Below are 23,965 nucleotides of genomic sequence, written 5' to 3' on the forward strand. Positions count from 1 at the left end.
GAGGGAGCTGAGCTCCCATTTATTTTTATGCCGATATGAGTATGTGGAGGGTGAGCTGAGCTCCCCAATTGATGATATATTTTGTTTACAGGTCGGGTGAGTCAAAAACTCCCCGTTGAAAGGTCCACTTTATGGCTGGACTCTGTCCGGTTGGTTTCTTGAAATTGGGCCCAAATGGGCCTTAGAGTTGGGTTAATGAACAGTTAGGCTTACTACGGGCCTCGGGGGCTTTAGGTCGCCTGTGTCCTAGTCTTTGGTCCGCCCATAGGTTGGGTCGTGACAAATGTGGTATCAGAGCTTAGGCTCCAGATTCATAGGGAAAAATTATCTAAGTGTTGGGAAGAGTCTACTAGGAGTCACATGCGGAGTATAGGATTACATTTGCGTCTTTCCTGTAATTCTTTGTTTCTAGATTCTACGTTATACCTCGGGAAATATAAGATTACCTCAGTTAGTGTCTTGATTTTTGTGGAGTACATAGAAACATGAAATAGATTTAGCAAACTTATTGAGGTCTACTTTGGAAACACGTACTCCAATAAATACTATATTTTCATCAGTATGGGTTTAAATGGTGTGCCCATTTCGTGCAAGGCACGAGTACATAAAAGTGAGTCTTGAAAGTACAGTTGCCCTAGATAAGGATGAGGATACCACTACTGGCAGTCATCAGTAGATGACCCTGTCAGAATAAATTTGTGATAATAGAAGATTTAGGAGAGATAAGAAATTAGGAGACCTAGTCTGTCAGGACGTATCGTAGTAACTATACAATGTTCTCAATGTCTGCTCTGTAAGCTGCAGATTACAGTACCGACATGAGATTATTGTGTAGAGCTGCGTACTTCCCTGTAGTGCTTATGATGAGGATGTTGCAGCGGTCTGCTTTTGTACAAGAATGCGCAAGCAGTTCTATATCTGCAAAGGAGTTGGGAACTCCTGGTTAGGGATCTAGAGCTAGAATATTGAAAGGTTACAGTTGGGTGATAACTAGAGTCAGTGACTCAGTTACCCCAGCATGAGCTAGAGTTACATCAAGAGTTGCCATCAGACCAGAGGTTTCGGACTAGTTGCAAAGTAAAGGTGACACTTATAGAGTGAGAATAGTATACCTTGTGTGTATCAGTATGGAATAAAGTACAACTCTACTACCTAGAGAAGGTCGAAACTATGAATTGATGATTTATAGAGCTATGATATGAAAAAAGAGTCATTAACTTGACATGGTTCTGGCAAGGTGGTAGATGTAGTACCTTTGTTGCAGCAAGTTAGGATATAGTCCTATCTTTTCAGAATGGATCAAAGGTTATTATTGATAATGATGACTTATGGAATAGTGTCCCAGATGGGACTGTAGAGTGTGGTAGAGAGTAGTTGGCTCGGGTATCCTGGAGAGGATACAAGTTCCATTATAGGAATCATATATAATCAGATCATGATGGATGTAAATCCTTTGAATTGGATGACAGGTTTGGGTGCCCGGAATCTTAAGTTTTGGCTAGTTGAGTAAACATGGAAAATAATAATAATAATAATAATAATAATAATAATAATAATAATAATAATAATAATAATAATAATAATAATAATAATAATATTAATAAAATTACTGCAAAATTAGTTCTCGAGGTAGTAAGGGTATTATGTAAGCTAAAGGATAAGAATAGAGATCATACAATAAAAGTATGACTGTAATTTGCTGAGTTCCTTTCTAATTTCAAATTATTCAAAACAATAGTATAATCTAATTATAATAGTGTTAAGAGTAATAAATTAGTGAAGATAAATCACAGAAGGCCAATGGATAAAGAAAGTGCAGAATGAAAGTTTGGACAATTGATTGCAGATGCAATATAATCTAAATGCTAGTGGAAGTACTAGCTAGAGTGGTCAAAGGACCAAATCTGAGTAGCACAGACATATGATAACGCGATAGAAACTCTGAAAGATATAGTTAGCAAGTACAGCTATTATGTTAGGAAGAAGAATGGAACTAGGGATAGAATAGTCAAGTTCTATTTTGGGTAAGACAAAGGAAATAAATGAAAGGACAACCTAAAGAGCGCATAATAAAAGGAACAAAGTTAAGATATAGGATAGGCTAAGTGTTATTCTTGGCAAGGAGAATGACAAGGATGGAAAACCCAAAATGGGACCACATTAGTGAGAAAAGTGATGGAGGTATAGAATACAATAATAATGAGTAAATGTTAGAAGGTGTGCGATGGTATTGCGGACTACCTAAATAGGTAGAGAAAGAGAAGTTAGTAAGCAGTAAGTTGAATAAAAGTCAAAGGGATCAAATAGGTATGATGAGAGGAAAAGAATGATAGATAATGACACATAGGTTTTAGGTTAGACTTTTGAGATAGTGAGAAGGTAGTTAGAGGTTCGTTATGAATGTCAGGCAAACATTTTTAGTGTAATCAACAGAATCACTTTGTAGTGACGCAATAACGACAGAGCAACAGTAGGGGTAGAATAAAAAGTGACAAGTATGGATGGTAATAAATCACTAGAAAGTTTAAGGATCAAATTAATGACCATAGATAAGGGTGGAATTAGTGTTTGAAGAATCTATTAGCGAGAGAAATCTTTCAGGATTCAACAAGGGTTAAGGGCACAATATAAACGATGATAGATATGAATCATAGGTCGAGTATAAGTAAAGTTAATAAATTATAAAATATTATGTCAGGAAGGACGATGGTATAGTAAAGGGTTCATGCAGATGATACCTTATAGGTAGAGCACAATTGTGCTAGGAGATGATGTAATCTGAAGAGAAAAACTAAGAAACATAGGTTAAACATTATTATATGGACAATCGGGCGTAGTTGAATATAGAGGATATTTTTCTTTCTTTTCAAGTTTAGCTCGTGTTTTTGATTCCAGAGCGTTATATAAGGAAGCGGACCGAGGCAAGGAGACCTAGTTATTTGAGATTTTGATAGGAACCAATTCGTATACAATTTCTGATATGAGAATGACAGTAAGTGCATACCTAGTGTTAAGTATGAAAGGACGATCAGTAATGACAGAGTTAAATTGAGTTAGCTACTAAGGCTTGCATTGCTTTAAACTATGAGCTAGATGAAGTACTATTTATGGATGAGTTTCAATAGATGAAATTGTTGCTGATGGGTAATTTGAGGTTGAAATTTAGAAAGCTATATGATATATATGATTATATTAAGGAGAATGAACACGTGACGTATCTTGTTTGGAATTAAGGCATGACACATATTTCCTACAGTGTTAGTTCGGATGGAACTTATAGTTTATGGGGCTCATATTCATCCAGATAAGCAATTTCGTACTAAGGCTGGTAGGGAATGATAATGTTACGATAGTTAAGTTGGAAAAAGGGGGTACAAAAAAATTCTCTATGGGTAATTATAAGTGTTACATAAGGTGAAGAATGTCTTTGGTAGGAGTAAATCATAGGGTTAGAATTCTCAAGTAATGAAACTAGTAATCAAGATAAGACTAAGAAATAAAAAGAAAGTTAAAGTTGATGATGGGATAGACATCTTTGAAGGAAAAGGTGTAAGGATGAGATAGGACTAAAATTAAGGAATAAGTACAAAGAGTTGAAAAGAAACCAAAAATACAAAAAATAGGAAAAGTGAAGTGGATAAGATGCAAAGGACCGGAAGAGAGCTCGATAGAGTCAGTTATAATGATTAGGATACGGATTGTCTAACCATCGCCTGTGTTAACACTACCTATGAGCGGTGAAGGATACACCGTGTCTTGTGACGCCTTGAGTTGGCCTAGGGTGTGTTTTGATGCGGAATGGAAAAGTAGTGGCTTATGCTTCAAGGCACCAAGAGGCATGAGCGTAACTATTCCACCCATGATTTGGAAATGGCGGCTGTAGTCTTTGCACTAAAAATCTGGAGACACTACCTGTATGGTGAAGTGTGCGAGATATACACCGACTATAAGAGTTTGAAGTACATCTTCCAACAGAGGGATTTAAACTTGAGACATAGGAGATGGATGGAGTTTACGAAGACTATGATTGCACCATCCGGTACCACCACAGGAAGGCCAATGTAGTAGCAGATGCTTTAAGCGAGAAAATCTTCCGCGCTTGGTGCACATTTCAGCAGAGAAGAGACCGTTGATTCAGGAAGTACATGAGTTGATGGATCAAGGTTTAATCCTAGATCTTTCAGATGAGGGGGTCTTGTTGGCTCATTTTTCAGTGAGGCCAGACTTGCGAGATAGAGTTAGAGTTTCCCAACGCAGAGACCAACAATTAATGAAGATCATAGAAAGAGTACAGCAAGGTGAAGGTGGTGAGTTTGGATTTTCCAATGATGGTGCCCTAGTGCAAGGTTCTAGGATATGTGTGCCCAATGTGGACAACCTCAGGAATGAAATCATGCGAGAGGCACACTATACACTGTACAATGTCCACCCAGGTTCCACCAAAATGTACCATGATGTGAAAGATAGTTACTGGTGGAATGGCATGAAGAAAGACATAGCAGACTTTGTGTCCAAGTGCTTGACTTGTCAGAAGGTGAAGTTTGAACACCAGAGACCGTCAGGGAAGCTGCAAGAGCTCTCTATCCCAGAATGGAAGTGGGAAATGATTACTATGGATTTTGTAACTGGGTTGCCTCGTACCACGCGAGGATATGATTCGATATGGGTAATTGTAGACCGCCTAACCAAATCAGCTCACTTCTTGCCTGTGAAGACTACATATTCTGTAGCACAGTACGCCTGGCTCTACATTCGAGAAATAGTCAGATTGCATGGAGTTCCGACTTCCATAATATCTGACAGAGGGCCCCAGTTCACTTCTCGATTTTGGAGAAAGTTGCAGGAGGCACTTGGCACACGCTGAACTTGATGCGGCTTTCCACCCTCGATGCACGGACAGTCCGAAAGGACAATCCAAACACTAGAAGACATGCTTCGCATGAGTGTTTTGGATTTTGGAGGTCAATGGGATGAGCAGCTAGCTTTGGTGGAGTTTGCCTACAACAACAGTTATCACTCCAGCATAGGGATGCCACCCTATGAGGCACTATATGGAAGAAAGTGTAGGTCTCCTCTGTGTTGGATGAAAATGGGGGAAGCGAAGGTGCATGATGTAGACCTAGTGCAGTACACTTCAGAGATAGTTCCTTTAATCGAGGAACGATCGAAATTTTTGAGGCGAGAAAAGTTATGCAGACCCAGACGGAGGGATGTGGAGTTTGCGATGGCGACTATGTATTCCTGAAGGTTTCTCCAATGAAGGGAGTCATGAGATTTGGAAAGAAGGGCAAGTTGGCACCTCGGTATATTGGACCTTTTGAGGTTACTGATAGAGTTGGAGCAGTTGCCTACCGGTTGGAGCTACCACCCAACCTTTCTCACGTTCATCCCGTGTTTCACATCTCCATGCTCAGGAAATACATTCTCGATCCTTCTCATGTACTACAGTCGGATGTAATAGAACTAAAGGAGAACTTGACATTTGAGGAGCAACCTGTAGCCATAGTGGACTACCAAGTGAGACAGCTAAGATCAAAACAGATCCCTATAGTTAAGGTTTTGTGGAGGAGCCAGTCAGTGGAAGAGTGCACCTGGGAGTCAGAACGGGACATGCGTAGCAAGTACCCTTATCTGTTCAATGTGTAATCATGTACTTTGTTCTGCCTTATGTAAAATTCGAGGATGAATTTTCTGTAAGGGGGGAAGAATGTAACACCCCTGATTTTTTTATATATTATTATTGGGCTTCGTGTAGGTATCCTCAATTCGCGGAAATTCGACAGTTGTCCGGATCTGTGAATTTCCGGCCAGACAGACCAGCTACCGGAAAAGTCTCCGAATTGGATCGAGGTTTTGGCTACCCCACCATTGTCATGCATCCCGAGCGCGTTCCCGAAGTCGGAATCGGCAAAGGTAAACCCGAACCTTGCTTTTTCGTAATTTTCTAGTGCTTAAATAGGATTAAAAATCCATAAAATATTCGTGGTAGCTTAGAAAATTACGATTCTTTTTGCAATAGCTTAGTAATATTTCTAAGGACCGCGGGGCAGAGTTTTATAATTTTTAGGGCTTATTTGAGCAATTTTTGCAAAAATGATCAATTATAAGGACTAAATTGAAATTTTACATATTGTGATGGATGATTGATTTGATGGGCCCAGGAGGGGCTGTGTGACGTGATTGAGTTGTGGATATGTGGATTGTGGATATAGAAGTATGTTTTAAGCCCTTTTGCAGGTTGGGTAGGTCCTAGGTATAGGGGAGATTCTGCCGGATTTTCGGCACGACTTAGGACGTATTCGGTCTTTTTCCTTGTTTGTATGGAGTCAAATTTATTAAATGATTGTAATAAAATTGTCAGGTAAGCCGGGACAGCCTTCTTCCTCCGCCCAGCCGCCACAGTGATTGTCGTCAAGTCTGTGAGTAAAATATTAATTTTAATTGTAATTTCGATATTATTATATGTTCAAGCATGCCCATGCATCACTTATATGCAAATATTTATGTAGTTAAACTCTAGGCACGATTTATGTTGCATTCATAACTGTTAGCGTGCCATGGATATTGTTGTGGTAATTTGGAGCAGTGTGCGTGCGTTGGCGTGCGTGTGATGTGGTGTGGACTATGGATAGGACGGGTAGACACGGCTTGAGATCTTCGCTGGGACCCGGTCCTTCGGGGTAGACACGGCTTGAGTTCTTCGCTGGGACCTCGATTTGGTTATTAAGTGGAAGTCCGAGCTGAGTTCTTCGCTGGCACCAGGTTGGATTTAAGAGAGCTGTATAGGGGATCAGCTCCCATATATTATGATTGATGTTACAGGGTGCGTGAGTGCTTTAAATTACCTTTTTGTTGTTATGATGTGAAAATATGGTTGCTGTTGCATTTCACTCCACAGGTTGCATTAGTTCTAGATAGTTATAGAGATTATGGTTAAAATTGATATTTTACTCTCTGAGTCGAACGCTCACTCCTGTTCAATATTTTTTCTCAGGCTACAGGAGGATTTTATTGTGGTTAACCTGCTTTTCTCATTCGCAGGTTGTTTATCAATAGTTTTGTAATTTTATTTACTCCTAGAATTTTCGCATGTGTTAGAAATATTTAAATGATTCGGGTCTGTAATATAAATTATCATGTGGACCTGTAAAATTATATGCATGTTTGATGGATTGGATGAGGGAGCTGAGCTCCCATTTATTTTTATGCCGATATGAGTATGTGGAGGGTGAGCTGAGCTCCCCAATTGATGATATATTTTGTTTACAGGTCGGGTGAGTCAAAAACTCCCCGTTGAAAGGTCCATTTTATGGCTGGACTCTGTCCGGTTGGTTTCTTGAAATTGGGCCCAAATGGGCCTTAGAGTTGGGTTAATGAACAGTTAGGCTTACTACGGGCCTCGGGGGCTTTAGGCTGGCCCAGGTCCTAGTGCTGGTCCGGCCCATAGGTTGGGTCGTGACATGAAAATGATTTGCAAGTGTGAAAAATACCCTAAAATGAAGAAATATAATTCTATGAAGCATAAACCATGAGAAATTGTCACCAAAAACACATCAATATATACAAAGTCCATCAAAATTGCATCACACAAGCTTGTAAAAGTGAATCCTGCATAAAAGGCATTTATGAATCATGCCATTTCAACTCAAATTCTGCAAATCAACATTTAGCACATTAAAACTCAATAAAATCTGCATAAAGTTGCATCTATCCATAAATGAGAATGGACTCTCCAAGTTTTGCCAAGAAAATGCAATATGTCCACCTTAAATCCCACAACCCAAATAGGCTCAAAACTGCAAAAATGACCAACTTACCACCATATTAACATTATACGCACAAATACTTAAAAGTTATACACCCAACCTCACCAAGAACATAAGTCATCTGCTGCAGACCCCCTCCTTTGCTGCAAATTTCATTTTTCTGCATAAACCAAGAGCAAACCTGCACAGGTTATGCAGCAAAAATTAATCAGTTTTGGGAGAGTTGAGGGATAAAATATCAGTTAAGGGTCACTCCCCAGCAGTTCACCAGCCTTCCTCCATTGAAATACATCTACAAGGGACAAGATTCAACAATGTCAAAAATTGAATTTGGAGATTTAAGATAAAAACAAAAGCAATGTAAATAAAAGTAAATCAACAAAAAGGAAAATAAAAGAACTTGGGATGCCTCCCAAGAGGGCTAATTTATAGTCCTTAGCTGGACTCTTTTCATGTTTCATGGCGGCTGAAATTGGAATTTATTGCCTCTGTTTCCAATAGGTGTTTCAATGAATCTATACTTCATTTTCTTTCCATCATATGAGAAGATCCTTGTTGCTTTGTCTAAAAATCCAACCATTTCTTTCTTGACGACCTTTGGTGCATCTTTTTCTTTGAGAGATGGTTGCTTGACTTCACTTTTCTCCACTTGCTCAACTTGAAAGATTGGTGCCATAGGACAAGGTGGATTACTATTCAAATGTTGTGCAAATGCAGCCTCTTTTGGATTTTCATCATTGATACTCCCTTCATGGATAAGACAACTTTTAAGAGAAGCCTTTGGATAGCTCTTTCTAAAGTGCTCTTTTGCTAACTCATCAACTATATCAATTCTCAAACAAGAGTCTACATCTTCATGTTGCTTCTTCTTATTATTGCCAATGTTGAAGACTAAATGATCCTCTCCGACTCTAAGAGTAAGCTTTTCACCTTTCACATCAATCAAAACACCAGCTGTAGCCAGGAAAGGCCTCCCCAAAATGATTGGCATATGAGAATCCTCTTCCATGTCCAAAATGACAAAGTCAACTGGGATGTAAAATTTTCCAACCTTCAGTGGTATATTTTCCAAGATCCCTTCTGGATATTTAATTGATCTGTCTGCCAACTGAAGAGAAATGTGGGTTGGCTTAAGATCTCCCATGTTAAGCTTCTCATAGATGGAGAGGGGCATAAGGCTTACACTAGCCCCTAAATCACATAAAGCTTTTACAGAACATGATTCCCCAATGTGGCATGGAATTGAAAAACTCCCTGGATCCTTGAGCTTTGGAGGAAGTTTCCTTTGGAGGATAGCACTGCATTCCTCAGTTAAGGCTACAGTCTCATAATCTTCAAGTCTTCTTTTGTTTGAGAGAATTTCTTTCAAAAACTTAGCATAAGAAGGCATTTGGGAAAGAGCATCGATAAAAGGCACATTTATATATAGCTTCTTCAAAACCTCTAAGAACTTCCCAAATTGCTTATCAAGCTTGGCTTTTTGAAATCTCTATGGAAAGGGAAGCTGTGGCTTGTAAGGCTCAGGAGGTATATATTTCTCTTCTTTCTCTCCAACCTCCTCTTTACCTTTTCTTGCACTCCCTTTTTCACTCTTTTGTTTTTCATCTCCCTCAAAATCTTCCTCATTTTCTCTCTTTTCAACTTTTTCACTCTTCTCATTATGCACTATTTTACCACTCCTCAGTGTGATGGCATGACATTGCTCCCTTGGATTTTCTGTTTGACTAGGAAGTTTCCCCATAGAATTGGTACTTGATGAGCATGCTTGTTGTGCAATCTGATTTTCCAGCATCCTATTGTGTGTTTGCATTTATTCCAGCCTTGCTTTCATCTCTCTCAACTCTTCATCACGCTTAGTTTGATTAGCAAGAATTTGTTGTAATAAAGCCTCTGTGGTGGAACTTTGTTCTTGCTGTCTTGGTAAAGGTGCAGGATTTGCATTCTTTTGCTGAAAACTAGGTGGTTGTTGCCTAGGTTGTTGGTATTGATGCCCTTGTTGTTGTGGTGAAAAGTTCTGAGTTGAAGCTTGATTTTGCTGATTCTCCCATGAAAAATTGGGATGATTCCTCCAAGCATATGAAGGATAATCTACTCCACAGCTCATTGTTCCTTCTGCATAAGTAACTTGTTGAGAACTTCGAACATGATGATGAACTGACTAGCATACTTAAATCCTCCATTTTCTTAGCAAGGACATTAGTGAGTGCATCAAATTTGGCATTGATCATGTTGAATGGATCAAGCTCATACATTCCAGCAACTTGCCTTTTTTGAGTTGGAGTTGACCCTCTTGGACTACTCCATAGATGACTGTTCTTTGCTATTTTCTCTAATAACTCATAAGCTTCATCTTCATGCTTAATGATGAATTCTCCTCCAGTTTGAGCATCAATGATTCCTCTGATAGCAGGAGTGACATTTGTGTAAAAATTCTGGTTTATCATCCATTTAGGAATGGCATGATGTGGACATTGTCTCTCCAATTCCTTCCATCTCATCCATAACTCATAAAGAGTCTCATCTTCTCTTGGTCTAAAAGCAATCATTTGATTCCTCAACTCTTGAGTTTTTCCAGGTGGAAAGTATTGGGCAAGAAATGCATCAGTGAGCTGCTCCCAATTTGTAATTGAGTTGTGAGGTAAAGAATCAAGCCAATCCAATGCTCTATCTTTCAAAGAGAATGGAAACAATTTTAGCCTTGCTGCATCATCAGATACTCCTGGTTGCTTTTGCATGTCACAGATCATAACAAACTTCTTAAGATGAGTATGAGGATTTTCTGAAAGATGACCTCCGAATTGAGAATTCTGAATCATTTGTAGTACTCCAAAATCCATCTTATAACTGTTTGCATCAATTATTGGTCTTGCTATACTCTCTCTTAAATCATCAAAATGAGGAAATGCGTGATCCATCATACTTCCTTTAGGCACATTAGCATTTACAACTTCTTCACCATGAGCTGCATTTTCATTGTTTCGATCATTTTCAACATTATCACCACCGATTCCAACTCTTTCTTCAGCCATTTCTTGTTCAATTTTAGTTGCTCTCAAAGCTTCTTTTCTTTTTCTGATTTCTTTCTTGTTGGCTTTACAAAACTTCTCAATTTCAGGGTTGAACAATAAGGATGTGTCACTTGTGCTTCTAGCTCTTCTCATAAAAGATTAAAAGTACCTGAAAAAGAACAAACAAACACAAAATGAAAAGATAACAAAGATAAAACTATAAACAACTAAAATAAGCAAGAATTCAATCTTAAACAAACAACTCCCCGGCAACGGCGCCAAAAACTTGATGTGTCCCAACCGCAAGTGCACGGGTCGTTCAAATAGTATAGAAAAAGATATCATTCCCACGAGGAGTTGTGTTAATGATTGAATTTTTGATATAAAATAAAATATGTTAAAATTGTATTTTAATCAAATTAATAAAAGAAATTTAGGAATTTGAAGCATAAGGTATGAAAATGCAAAACTAAATTTAAACAATGACTAATTTAATAATTCGCAAAATAAAGAAATTGATAATAATGAAAATTAATAAAATGAGATTAAACTAAACACTCAAAAGTAAAATTCCAAGCAATAATTGATGAAAGACGATTCTGGAGTTAAGGGTTCATATTTAAGTCATTTTGGGATTTTTCCTAGCTAGCCCAATCCATGAAATTTATGGGTTTAAAGGAGATTAATTCTAAAATCCTTTGAAAACTCTTTCGAGTGAGACAAAGAGTGCCTTAATTAACTTAATCCTACTTTCGTAGAGTTAAAATTAACCAAGACCCATTAGGTTCTTTAATCAATCTATTAAAACCCTCTTAACCCTTAGTCTATTTCTAGATCTAAGTTAATTAAGTCCAATTTCTTGATTAACTATCACTTGGTTTTCTCCTTTCGGTGCTTCAACCAAGGATTAAGAACATAACTTAATGGGGCCCTTCATTAAGCATGTGAATAAGCACACAAGAAATGGATTAAACCTCATAAATTTATTAAATTGAGACTAACCCAGTTCAAATCCACAAAAATAACTAAATATTACATCCCTTACTCCAGAATCAAAGTAAAACTACTCACTATCCATAATGTTTAAAAGATATTCTGATTTAATATGGAAATAAAACTTTAATCTAAGCTAAGAAACAAAAAGCTCAACACTAGAAATGTAGGAAAAATGTAAGAAAAGAAAGGAATCCTCAAATCTGGTTGAAAATGGTGTGGGAGGTGATTGTGTCTCTTCAGTTGCTGCTGCTCCTTCTTCTCCTCTTCCTTCTCTTTCTTCCCCCCTTTCTAAAATGGGAAATGGGGCTATTTATAGCATTTTCTGACATGGAGCCCTAAAATGGTGTGTTTTAGGAGGGATTTTCTGAGGGAATCTTCTGCCAGCTCATTAACGAAATCTTTGTGGGACTGCATAAGTGGACTACATAAGTCATGCAGTCCATTATGCAGTTTTCGGCTGGTTTCTGGCTCACTTATGCGAAACTGCATGACCAGGTGCATAGGTTATGCACAATTCCGTGAGATTGCATAAGGGGGCGTGAATCCGCATAAGCCATGCACTCTCCTTATGCACAATTCGGCAGGTATTGGAACAGTGATTTTTCTCCTTATGCAGATCTGCATGGCTTATGCGACAAGTTATGCGCAATTTGGCCAATGCATATTTCAACTTTGAAACTTGTTTTTGACATCTTTGGCTGTAGAGATCACTCCTCAATGGCAAAATTTCTTTTTAGTCCTTCCAAAATACCATTTTTCCTACAAAATAAAGTAAAAATTACAAATTAATCCAAAATTGACAATTATGAAAAACTAACTAATTAACTAATGAAATTAGCTAAAAATGACTAATAATCAAATAAAATGGCTATGAAATTAAACCTAAATGATTATGCAAAATGTATGCATCACTAGTCAATCTCAATCAACCTTTAATTCACCAAAACTTGACTCTCCTTCTTGTTCTTCTCCAACCGAAATTCCTTCCTTTAATCCATAATTCCAATCAATATTCATAATAATCTCCACAATCAACTTGAATTTCATTAATTCACAACTAACGAAGCTTAAATCAATACTTACCTCAATTAGTCAACAATTCTTCTTCTCCAATCTTCTAAATTTCCTTAGAATCCTTACTTGCTTTCTTCAAATCAAAGCTCAATACAAGGTTTTCTCTTATTTTCCTATAAAATTTATAGAAGAATTTATGAGTTTAAAGCTTGAAAATAAAGCTTCAATGGAGGGATAGAGTGAGAGAGTGGGACGGCAAGGATGGAAAGAAGAAGAAGATGAAGATGAAGTGATGGTGATGAGGTGTATTAGTGAGGTGTCATTATAATTAATATCCTTGTCTTATGTTACATAATTATCTAAATAAATTTAATTATAAATTTAATTATAATTATTACAATACAATAATTCCATTTATATCCTCGTTAAATTTCTATACTCCTTTTAGTTAATTAAATCCCATTCCAATACATCAATCTTACTAAATTTAATTGACATTTCAATCAAAAGTCAATTCTTCAAGTGAATTGACTAAAATATCCTTCATCGAATTATAATTCATTTTTTTCAATAATACCAATTAAATTCATAACTCGATGATTACTTCAATTTTTATTCTACTTATCTTAATTAATTTCTATCTTATTTTTAATTCTCAAATTAACTTTAAATAATACTATTTATATATCAATAATAATATTATTCAGAGCTCGAAATTCTCAATACCTTACATAAACATTTCATCTTCACAATCACAATCATGTGAAACGTGAAAAGGATCAATTCCTTGAATCGACACAGATGCCACGTGTCTTGCCTCTAATAGGTCGAGAAATAAAAGATTGCATTAGAGGGCATGTGGGACCATAGTTACTGTACGCTCATTTGTCTGAGGTGGTGCATTTATTCGCTACTTGCTATCGTTGGCTGCCACTCTGGCTCTGGCTTTCCTCATTCTATAAATCTTACAAAATGATGCATCATTTTCTTGTCTCAGGAGAGAGAGAGAGAGAGAGAGAGAGAATTGAGAATGTGGCAAAGAAATCGTCAAAGATGATATAGTTAATCAAGGAATAGAGCATGCTCAGTGTTAGTTTTTTAAGGTTTCATATTAAATGTGAAATATATATATATTTAATATTATATAAAAATAAAAATTTTATTAAAATTATTAATTTATATTTATCATTAACTTATGTGTATATATATTCTATTTATTAAAATAAATTCAAGAAATAATACCGAATAAACTTATAATTCATATCCATCATTTAGTTTAATATAATAACATGATTTTTAAAATTATCTAAATAATTATTATTTAATAAGAAAAGGCTTTTTTTTCCAGTAAAAACGAGGGGCTCATACTACCTTCTTCGCTTGTTCATGGATTCTCCGCAACTCCTTTTTTCATCTATTTGATGAGATTCTCTCTCTTTTTTCTTTTTTTTTTTTTGACTTTATTAAAGTAAGAATATATTTAATGATATTTATTCTAAAAAAAAAGAGTTACATGTCCTCTTTTTTTCCAATTTGTGTTTCCTTCTTTATTTTGTAGAAACCTTATCTTTTACACCCTTTCCATATAATATAAGGTCCATGTGTACACATAGGGTTGAGTAGAATTCAGTTCAAATAAAAAAATTAAATTAAATTGAGTTAATTTGGTTTAATCGGTTCGGTTTTAAAATTTAATCGGTTCGGTTTATTTTTATATTATAAAAATTTTTGTTATTTCGGTTCGATTTTAAAGAGAAAAAAATCGATTAAACCAAACCAAACAGAATAGTAATTTATATATTTAAATTGAACTAAATCAAACTGAATTAATTTTTGAATTGATTTATTTTTATGGAAAATTTACGAATTATATTTAATTATATATATATATATATTAATTTTTTAATTTCATTGATTAATAGTTATTAGGTTCAAACTAAAGTCAAAATTAGATCAAATAACTTGAAAATCAAGTCTAAATTAAAAATCAATCAAAAATCAAAATCGATTAGTTTAAACTAAACCGAACTGAAAGAGATCGATTCGGTTTGATTTGATTTTTTACCTATTTCGGTTCAATTCGATTTCTAAAATTTAAAATTTAATTTTTATAATTTAATTCAATTTGATTCGATTTAAACCGAATGCTCACCCCTATGTACACATGTCAACGAACTTTGGTCTTTCAATTGTGGAATTTTGCATCCATTCAAAAAGCACTTATCGATGAGATCAATAATTGCTGCAAATTATTTGTGCCATTTTGTCAAATACCTTTCCTTCATTGTTTATCTACTTTCAACTTTTTTTGTGGTTTACATTATGCTTTCAATACTTGCCTACCAAAATTCAATATATTTTTTCCTCTACTCTACTTTCAATTATCTAGTTGTTGTTTTCACTCCACCTTTTTTTTAAATAATAATCAAAATTTATAAAATAAAAAAATATAATTATAATGAATAAATTTTAATTCAACAATATTAAAATATTTTTTAAAATTTTAAAGTTTCGAGTTTAAATTTTAATAATAATTAAATTAACGATTTTAATAATGAGTACAACATTATATTTATTAAAATTCATTAAATATGCTTATTTATGATTAATTTCACATTAAAAATTATCAATAATACATTGAAAAGGGTGGAATATTATGTTACCAATTTAAAATATATAACAAATAAATATATTTAGTGAACTTTAACTTTACACTTGTTAGAAAAAATGTTAAATTAATAAAAAAGTATAATTATGATTAAAATACATTAAAGTAACTAATAAACTTTAATTCAGAATTATTGGAATCATCCCTAGAATTACCAGGTTTGGAGATTTGAATCTCAATTGGAGTGAGCTATATACTTAATTATAAACAAAATAACCCTATAAATAATAACAAATAGATAATACAAAAAATTTAATGTTAATGAGAATAAAATCTAAAATCTCTAGACTTCTAGCTTCCCCAACTAAACTAAAATTTCATTGGATTCATTGACTTTCTTCTTCAATCAAGGTTTTCCTCTCATTTTCATCTTAACATTAGTAAAACCACTTGTGTGGTTAAAATGCCTATATAAATGCCCTAACCTAATCACATAGGTTAGGCTTTACCCCAATTGCTAATAATTTTGGCTCCTAGCTAGGATATGGTCTCCTGAAAAATGTTTATATATTTGAGGATGAGATGTCAAAAGGCTAAACTTACCTTACTAGCAAGTACTAAATGATATGATAGTTATTGGAAACTATTTCATGATAAATTATCAGATATTCTTGGTGTATGTGTACTCTCACTCACAGAATTGTGAGTCTCATACTCTTAAATTTAAAAAATAATTAGTTTTTTGTGAATGATAAGTACATTATTTTTTAATGTATTAAATGTACCCAATAATTTACCTTCGCTATATATGCTTGTGCTCTCCCCCCTCCCCTCCCTCCTTATTGGGCTTCATTTTGTCATGATATGTTAGAGGAGAGTTCTCAACCACCTTATGGTCTTTATCATCAAATAGATATTGGATGTTCATAAAATTAAGGGGTAATTTTGTTCTTTTTTCTGTTTTAGTGGGAGAGGAGGTTAAGAAATTGATAACACCAAGAATAACAAAACCAATCATTTAATATTCTAAGAAAAATTCATATAAATTTGATTCATTATAAATTTAGGTGATTATAAATTCAGGTTAAATGTGAATTTCACTGTATGTATCGCATCTTGAGTCCGAATCCACAATTAATCGAATATGGATAAAAATTTCCTATATTAATGAAGTTTATCTCATTAAGTTAGAGTTATTTTTAAAATGATGAGATTTCAGGTTTAAATCTAGATTAAAGTTAAATAAAAATAATCATTCAATTAAAAATTCAATTATTTAGTTAAAATATAATTAAATTAAAAAAAATCATTTTAAATACTTTGAAAAAAATTACTTAATTATATTAGTCTTAAAAAAATGGGGATGAATCATGTATCTAATGGGCTGTGTCTTACTATGGTTTATGGCCTCAGTATGGATTAGGAGCTTGGGCTGAACCCATTTGCCCAATAGATCATCTCTGATGGCTTGATTTGGGTTGGGATTTAATTCATTACATATTCCCATGCATTGACATTATCAGCATTAAAAAGCTTCAATAACTGTTCCAATTTTCGTTCCAGGCAGAAGTGATCTTCTCCATTGCAAGAAAGAGAGAGACTCAATTCTGAACAAGCCACAGATTTCTTTAAAAAAAAAAAAGATTAACAAATGTCTGGAGCTATTAATGTTCAAATAGCTGTTTCATATTGAAAGGCCCTGTGAAATAGGGTTTTCCCCTCTGTTAGCATAATTACAGCAATTAGTATGATTATAGAAGATTTTTATAACATAATTACAGCAATTATTATTATTATTGTCTAAATTAGCTCATATTCTCATGTATAAATAGATGTAATATCTCTGTAAATAAGACACAGATAAATACACAATCATTTCCTTCATTACTTATATTATTTCTTCTAACATGGTATCAGAGCCGTAAAGCTTTTATTTCTAGTTTCTGGGGTCTGTCTTCTCTCTCTACAACCTGTTATGGTTTATTCTTTCATTCCTGTTATTATACCTTTTTTTTTTCTTCTCATCTTGTTATCAATAGAGAAATCTAATATTTCAAAACCTATTGCAACAGTTCTGACTGGTTCCAACTATAATCTTTGGGTTCAAGGAATGAAAAGTTTTTTGATAGGTCGCAAGCTTTGGTGTATTATTACCGGAGATATCACTACGCCGACAAGAGAGAACGATGAAACTGATGCAAAATTTACTAACCGTCTTGAGGATTGGGATAGTAAAAATCATCAGATCATCACCTGGTTTCGCAATACCTCTGTTCCGTCCATCCACATCCTATTTGCTAATTATGACTCTGCAAAAGAAATCTGAGATTTTTTGGCTAATCGATATCAGACCACTAGACTTGCCCACTATTATCAGTTGTGGACTACTCTTCATAATCTAAAACAAGAAGCAGGTCATTATGTGAATGATTTTCTTATCCAGGTCTAACCCATTTGGAATCAAATATCTCAGGCCAAAATCAGTGAAGATCATCTTCATCTCATTCAAGTTCTAATGGCTCTTCGATCAGAATATGAGGCTGTTTGAGCGTCCCTGCTACATCGAAATCCACTCCCATCATTGGATACTGCTATTCAAGAAATTATTTTTGAAGAGACTCGTCTCAGTTTGGATAAAACTCCTTAATTTGAAACTGCTCTTGAAACTACTCGATCCTCACATCAGAAATCTGGTAATCAACTCTGTAAGAATTGTAATTAAATTGGTCATGCTTTTGCATATATTGTCATGGTTACGGTCATATTCTTGAACATTGTCCCACACACCCTCCAAGACCAAAAGGAGGGCATTCTAAATTCAAGAATGTCTCAAAGCCTGGATCTTCCTCTGTCACTGCTATTGCTGCTACTGAGGGTTCTACTGCCATCACCATGAGTGATCTTGAGGCACTATTCAAACAGGTTATCTCTTCTAATTCTCCAGCTGCCATGTCTGCCACTCTGGGTAATTCTTATTGGCTTTTTGACTCTGCATATTGTAATCATATGACCACTAATATTAAATTCTTGTCTTCTGCAAAACCTGTATCTTCCTTACCACCAATCCATACTGCAAATGGTACTAAAATGAACATCACACATACTGGTCATGTGTCTACCTCAAATCTTCATCTCCCTAACACCTATTATATCCCTAATTTGGCACTCAATCTTATTTCTGTTGGTCAGTTGTGTGAAAAAGGACTAAATGTTATTTTTTCTCTCTATGGTGTCTAGGTACAGGATCCACAAACTGGACAGATTCTTGGGGAGGGTCATAGAGTGGGTCGATTATTTGAGCTTGCATCTTTACATCTTCCTCAGAGATTTGTGTCTGCAGCTACAATCCCTAATTCCTCCATTCACCAATGGCATCTTCGTCTTGGTCATGCTTCTGCCAGTAAAATTCAACCTTTAATTTCTCGTGGATTATTAGGATCTACTAAGTTTGAGCCATTTAATTGTTTAAATTGTCAGCTTGCAAAACAACCTGCATCATCTTTTTCTTATAATAATACTACTTCAGACACTCCTTTTGGTTTAATTCATTCTAACATTTGGGGTCCTTCTCCTATTTCTTTAATAAATAGTTTTCGTTATTTTGTGATATTTATTGATGATTATTCTCGGTTTACTTGGATATATTTTTTGAAACATCGATCTGAGTTATCACAAATTTACATCACATTTGCAAAAATGATTAAAACTCAGTTCTCTTGTGACATTAAAATTCTCCGAACAGACAATGCCATGGAATATCGGGATTCTTCTTTACTTCAGTTTCTTAGTCAACAAGGCACCATTGTTCAATGTTCTTGTCCTCACACCTCTCAACAGAATGGGCGAGCCGAACGCAAGCATCGCCATATTCTTGATTCTGTACGTACTCTTCTTCTTTCTGCCTCATGTCCAGAAAAATTTTGGGGAGAAGCAGCTCTTCATGCTGTTTATATTATTAACCGTCTTCCTACCTTGGTTCTTCATAATTTATCTCCTTTTGAAAAGTTGTTTGGACAACCTCCTGACTATTCCATCCTTAAACCTTTTGGATGTGTTTCTTTTGTTCTTTTACAACCTCATGAACATACCAAATTAGAACCCCGTGCTCGTCTATGTTGTTTTCTTGGTTATGGCATTGAACACAAAGGGTATCGTTGTTGGGATCCTATTTCTAATAAGTTACGCATCTCTCGTTGTCGCAAGGTGTTTTGCGGTCGCCTGGACGAACACTCACCGAAGTGGGAAAGAGTGAGGAGTCACATTCTTTAATTTTGAGGGAAATTAAAGGAAACCATTTATGAAAACAAACTAACATAAAACCACTTCGAAAACAGAGATTCTAGGTTCGGGGTCCGTATACGGGCGGGAAAGGTGTTAGGCACCCCGCCTCATCCCTCTATGAGGGCAAGCAGATTTAACATTATGCTCTTTATAAATTAAAATCGATAGCTAGGAGGGTTGGGCTAGAATGAAGATGTTAATCCCTTTGACAAAATAGAATATTTAATTTTTCACTAGTTTTCGGTTTACCCAGATACATAAGTAAATGAGACGACCTTAGTGAATTGATGTTATGTTGCGGTTTTCGTTTATGGGATTACTTTGCGTGTTTATTAAAATTTGATTTTTGAGAATCGAATAAGAACTCTCCTCTAATTTCTGTATATTTAGTAAAATTTGATTTGAAAATCGGATAAGAACTCTCCTCCGACCTCTGTATATTTATTTAGTTTGAGAATCAGATAAGAACTCTCCTCCGATCTCCTTTTAATATTTAAAATTTGGATTGAGAATCGGATAAGAACTCTCCTCCGATCTCTTTTTAATATTTAAAATTTGGATTGAGAATCGGATAAGAGCTCTCCTCCGATCTCTTTTAATATTTAAAATTTGGATTGAGAATTGGATAAGAGCTCTCCTCCGATCTCTTTTAATATTTAAAATTTGGATTGATAATCGGATAAGAACTCTCCTCCGATCTCTTTTTAATAATTAGAATTTGGATTGAGAATCGGATAAGAACTCTCCTCCGATCTCTTTTAATATTTAGAATTTGGATTGAGAATCGGATAAGAACTTTCCTTCGATCTCTTTTAATATTTAAAATTTGGATTGAAGACCGGATAAGAACTCTCATCCGATCTCCTATTGATATTTGGATGAGAATCAGGTAAGAACTCTCCCTCGACCTCTTGAAATTTAATTACGATCGTATCGTGCAAGGACCTTAGGCTAAGGGTTCTGGCATCCGAAGACACTGAGAACCCGGATTAGGCTTCTTTTAACTCATTGATACCTTGTGACTAGATAGGAGATACCGGACTGAATTTTTACCGATCTCTTATGTGATCGGCTTACCAGTACCTTTCGACAAGCAACATTTGCTCTATTTCATTTACTAGTCTGAAATTCAATTTTACTCCGACTCTCCACCTTACCCAGTCATCTTCTTGAGCTAGTCTAGTGGTTCGACTTCATAATTCTCTGATTTATTATCCGAACGTTTATTAAAAAAAAAACTCTTATGTTAAGATACTGCTACCAACATTTTATCAAACTACCTATACGTTACCCGTAACCAGAACACCTACATTAGGAGATAATAAAAGACCAAGAACAAATAAATAATATGAACTAATATATCAAAGATAAACTCAAGAGAATAACCACCCAAGTGGGACCTTCTAACATAAGACAAACTTTAATGAAAATTACGAGCGTAAAAAGAAAATAAAGACGAACACTGGATAGGGCAACGGCTCAGACACTCACCTGTAGGAAGTTGAACCTATCGAACTAACTATGGAGTCGCGAATGTTGTAGAGTTGCGTGCTAATAGTCTGGGGACTAATGCTTCCCTTGCCTAGTTAGCATGTAATCGAGCCGGAATGACAATGAATGAGATTTAGCTCAAAAAATAAAAGTGGATGTAAAGGTGATGAAAACAGAACTGAAACTAAGAAAGGGTATCGCATAGCAATGAACAAACTGAAAATCAAGAGTTCCAGTGTCCAACACTTCTTCAAAGAAAATACTTTAGAAAACTGGTTTCTAAAGTTTTTCTTAAAAATAGCAGAGTAGCAAAACTGAATCGATTTTCAGAGCCTTTCCACTATAATCACCACCCTTTTTCGTCTCCCTTTTCAACAGTTTTCATGCAGGTATTTATAGGGAACGGGTGTTCCTAATGAAGGGTCAGGATTTCTTTGAGGGAAATGGAAGGTTTGGATTTTAAAGGACATGATCTGATGCTTGGGAATTAAAGAGAATCAAAACGAACGACTGAGATCCTTTTCTGAATATTTGTCCTTTCTCTTTTCTAATCTGACGGTTCAAAATTTTCTTGTCAAGGGCGATTCGAGGGCTGGGAATAAAAAGCGCCGGTCTTGTCGTCTTCTTCTTTGATCCAAGGGCTCCGGACTTGTCCTTACAAGTAAGATCAACGGTGGAGATTGGGATGTACAGGACTGTCATGACATACTCTGGCACCTGTCAGTAATGTGGGCGATTTTGCAAATGAGGCATGTGGTGGAGATGTCGTCTGCAAACGCTTTAACTACCTCGGCTCTGATTATGACTACAGTTATTGGAAGTTGTCTTATTCTCTCTTTGCTTTCCGATCTCCCATCCCTTTCGACCTTTCTAATGCGATCCTTTTCCGATCTCTCATACCGGGCCCCCCTCTTCCAATCTCTCCCACTCCAGTCTTCTCCTTTATCTGGTCCGGTTCAGTCAAAGCATTTATTCCTTCGATTTCCGAGGCGTCCGCTTCGTTTTCTGCTAGCAATAAATGCTCAGACCTTCTCTATATATATACCTTCAACAGGAAACCTTTCTGCATTTGATTTTCTCCTCTTTCCTTCTCACTTTTCCTGTTCTAGACGCTCCGGCAACAACCCCGGCCATGATAGCTGCTTTTGATCTTTTTCCGACCATTCACCTTGTTTATCAACTGAAAATTTATGACCCGGTGATCAGAAAATCACTATGGCCACTGCTAATGACAGTGAGAGAACTGGACTAATTTACCGACCCAGATCGAGAATATCGATTGTGTTGGCCTCAAATCGATCGACCGATGTAATCGGCGAACTGATTTCGGGCGAGAAGGCTGCTAATTTCCCTCCGATCTTTGGTGACTGCCCTTCGAAGTTCATTTGGCTTCTCACCACATTGGGTGTCCCGACAGCGGCTTGGTTCTGAGCGATAACATTGATGACGATCTCTCTCATTCTCATGAGAGTCATAGTCCCCCCATCTGAGCTGTACATCTATCCAATGTCGAAGGCCGGTCTCCTGATCAAACACATCTTTTGATTCAGCCATGAGACTAGGCTTTGACATAGGACTTTACTAGATAGGATGTACTGCCGATCTCTAGAGATCGCCTAAATGATGTAATCTGACCTTTAATGTAATTCGATCTCTAGAGATCGCCCAAATGATGTAATTTGACCTTTTGGAAATATAATTCGATCTCTAGAGATCGCCCAAATGATGTAATTTGACCTTTTGAAAATGAAATTTTATTTTGACAATTATCATTTTATTATTATCGCTTTGGTTATTTTCTGATCTCTGATGTGTTTATCCGATCTAGTTCCTAACTGAACAACTCTTAACCGATCCACAATTCCAAACATTCGCCTTAATTTGCCGATCTCTCCTTATTCAATTATGGAATTTTCGGAATGTTCGTGAGACGTGTCAGAAAAAGCTGGCGAATCCTGCTAACCGATGTGCCGCTTGGGACACCATGAGCATTAAATGCTCAGACGGGTATAAATAGGGGATGGGTCAACCGGTTGCTCCCTTATGTCATTTTCAGCCTCTCGCGAGTGATTCCAAAATCCTCTCGTTTTTCAAGTTCTTCCGACACCAATCACACTCCTGTAAGGACTTTGATCTTTCTTTTAGTTTAAATTTTCCCTTTTCTTTGAAAATGAGCGGCGCCGAGGGTCAGAGAGCGGCGAGCCCCCCTTCCGTTCACGTCTCGTGGTCATCAGATGAAGTTGAAGTGGTCGGACCGAGTGGGCGATCTGAACCTCCTACATCCTCCGTTCCAGCCAGTGGTCAAGCAGGACCCTCAAGACGAACGCATTCTTCAGGGAGAGAAAACCTTCCCGTGGATGAGCTACCGTCAATCCTTCAAGAAACTGATCTGCAGTCATTCACCCAAGAATATAACCTTCGGGCCGATTCGTATGAGCTTATAAGGTGTCAAGGAGATCTCCGAGCCGATCATTTCTTTGAAAAAAACGATATGATTATGGTATACGAAGAGCAATTAAAAGCCGGGCTGCGGTTCCTTCTTGATGACTTCTTCAAGGAAGTTCTGAAATTTCACCAAGTCTGCATAGCCCAAGTACACCCGAACTCATGGCGGATCCTAGTAGCCTTTAGAGGCCTCTGCCGAGCTAAGAGACCCCGTCCAACAGCGAAGGTGTTCGCCGAGCTGCATAGGTTAACTTGCCGAAAGGACGACGAGTATTGGTTCTTTCAGGCGAAGCCGCATTGCGGGCTCTTTACCGACCTGCCTTCCTCCCTGAAGAATTGGAAAAATCGCTTCTTTA

At 36.3% G+C, this 23,965-nt stretch overlaps 1 non-coding gene across 1 annotated transcript; it reads left to right on the forward strand.

Annotated features, from left to right (window-relative positions):
* The first annotated feature begins 10,220 nt into the window (after window positions 1–10,220).
* LOC131181258 (small nucleolar RNA R71) lies at window positions 10,221–10,328 on the forward strand. Its single transcript, XR_009149884.1, has one exon. It is a non-coding gene; the product is annotated as a small nucleolar RNA R71 (small nucleolar RNA).
* The last annotated feature ends 13,637 nt before the right edge of the window (window positions 10,329–23,965 follow it).

This window comes from Hevea brasiliensis, chromosome 6 (genome assembly GCF_030052815.1).
Source record: "Hevea brasiliensis isolate MT/VB/25A 57/8 chromosome 6, ASM3005281v1, whole genome shotgun sequence".
Taxonomy (NCBI): domain Eukaryota; kingdom Viridiplantae; phylum Streptophyta; class Magnoliopsida; order Malpighiales; family Euphorbiaceae; genus Hevea; species Hevea brasiliensis.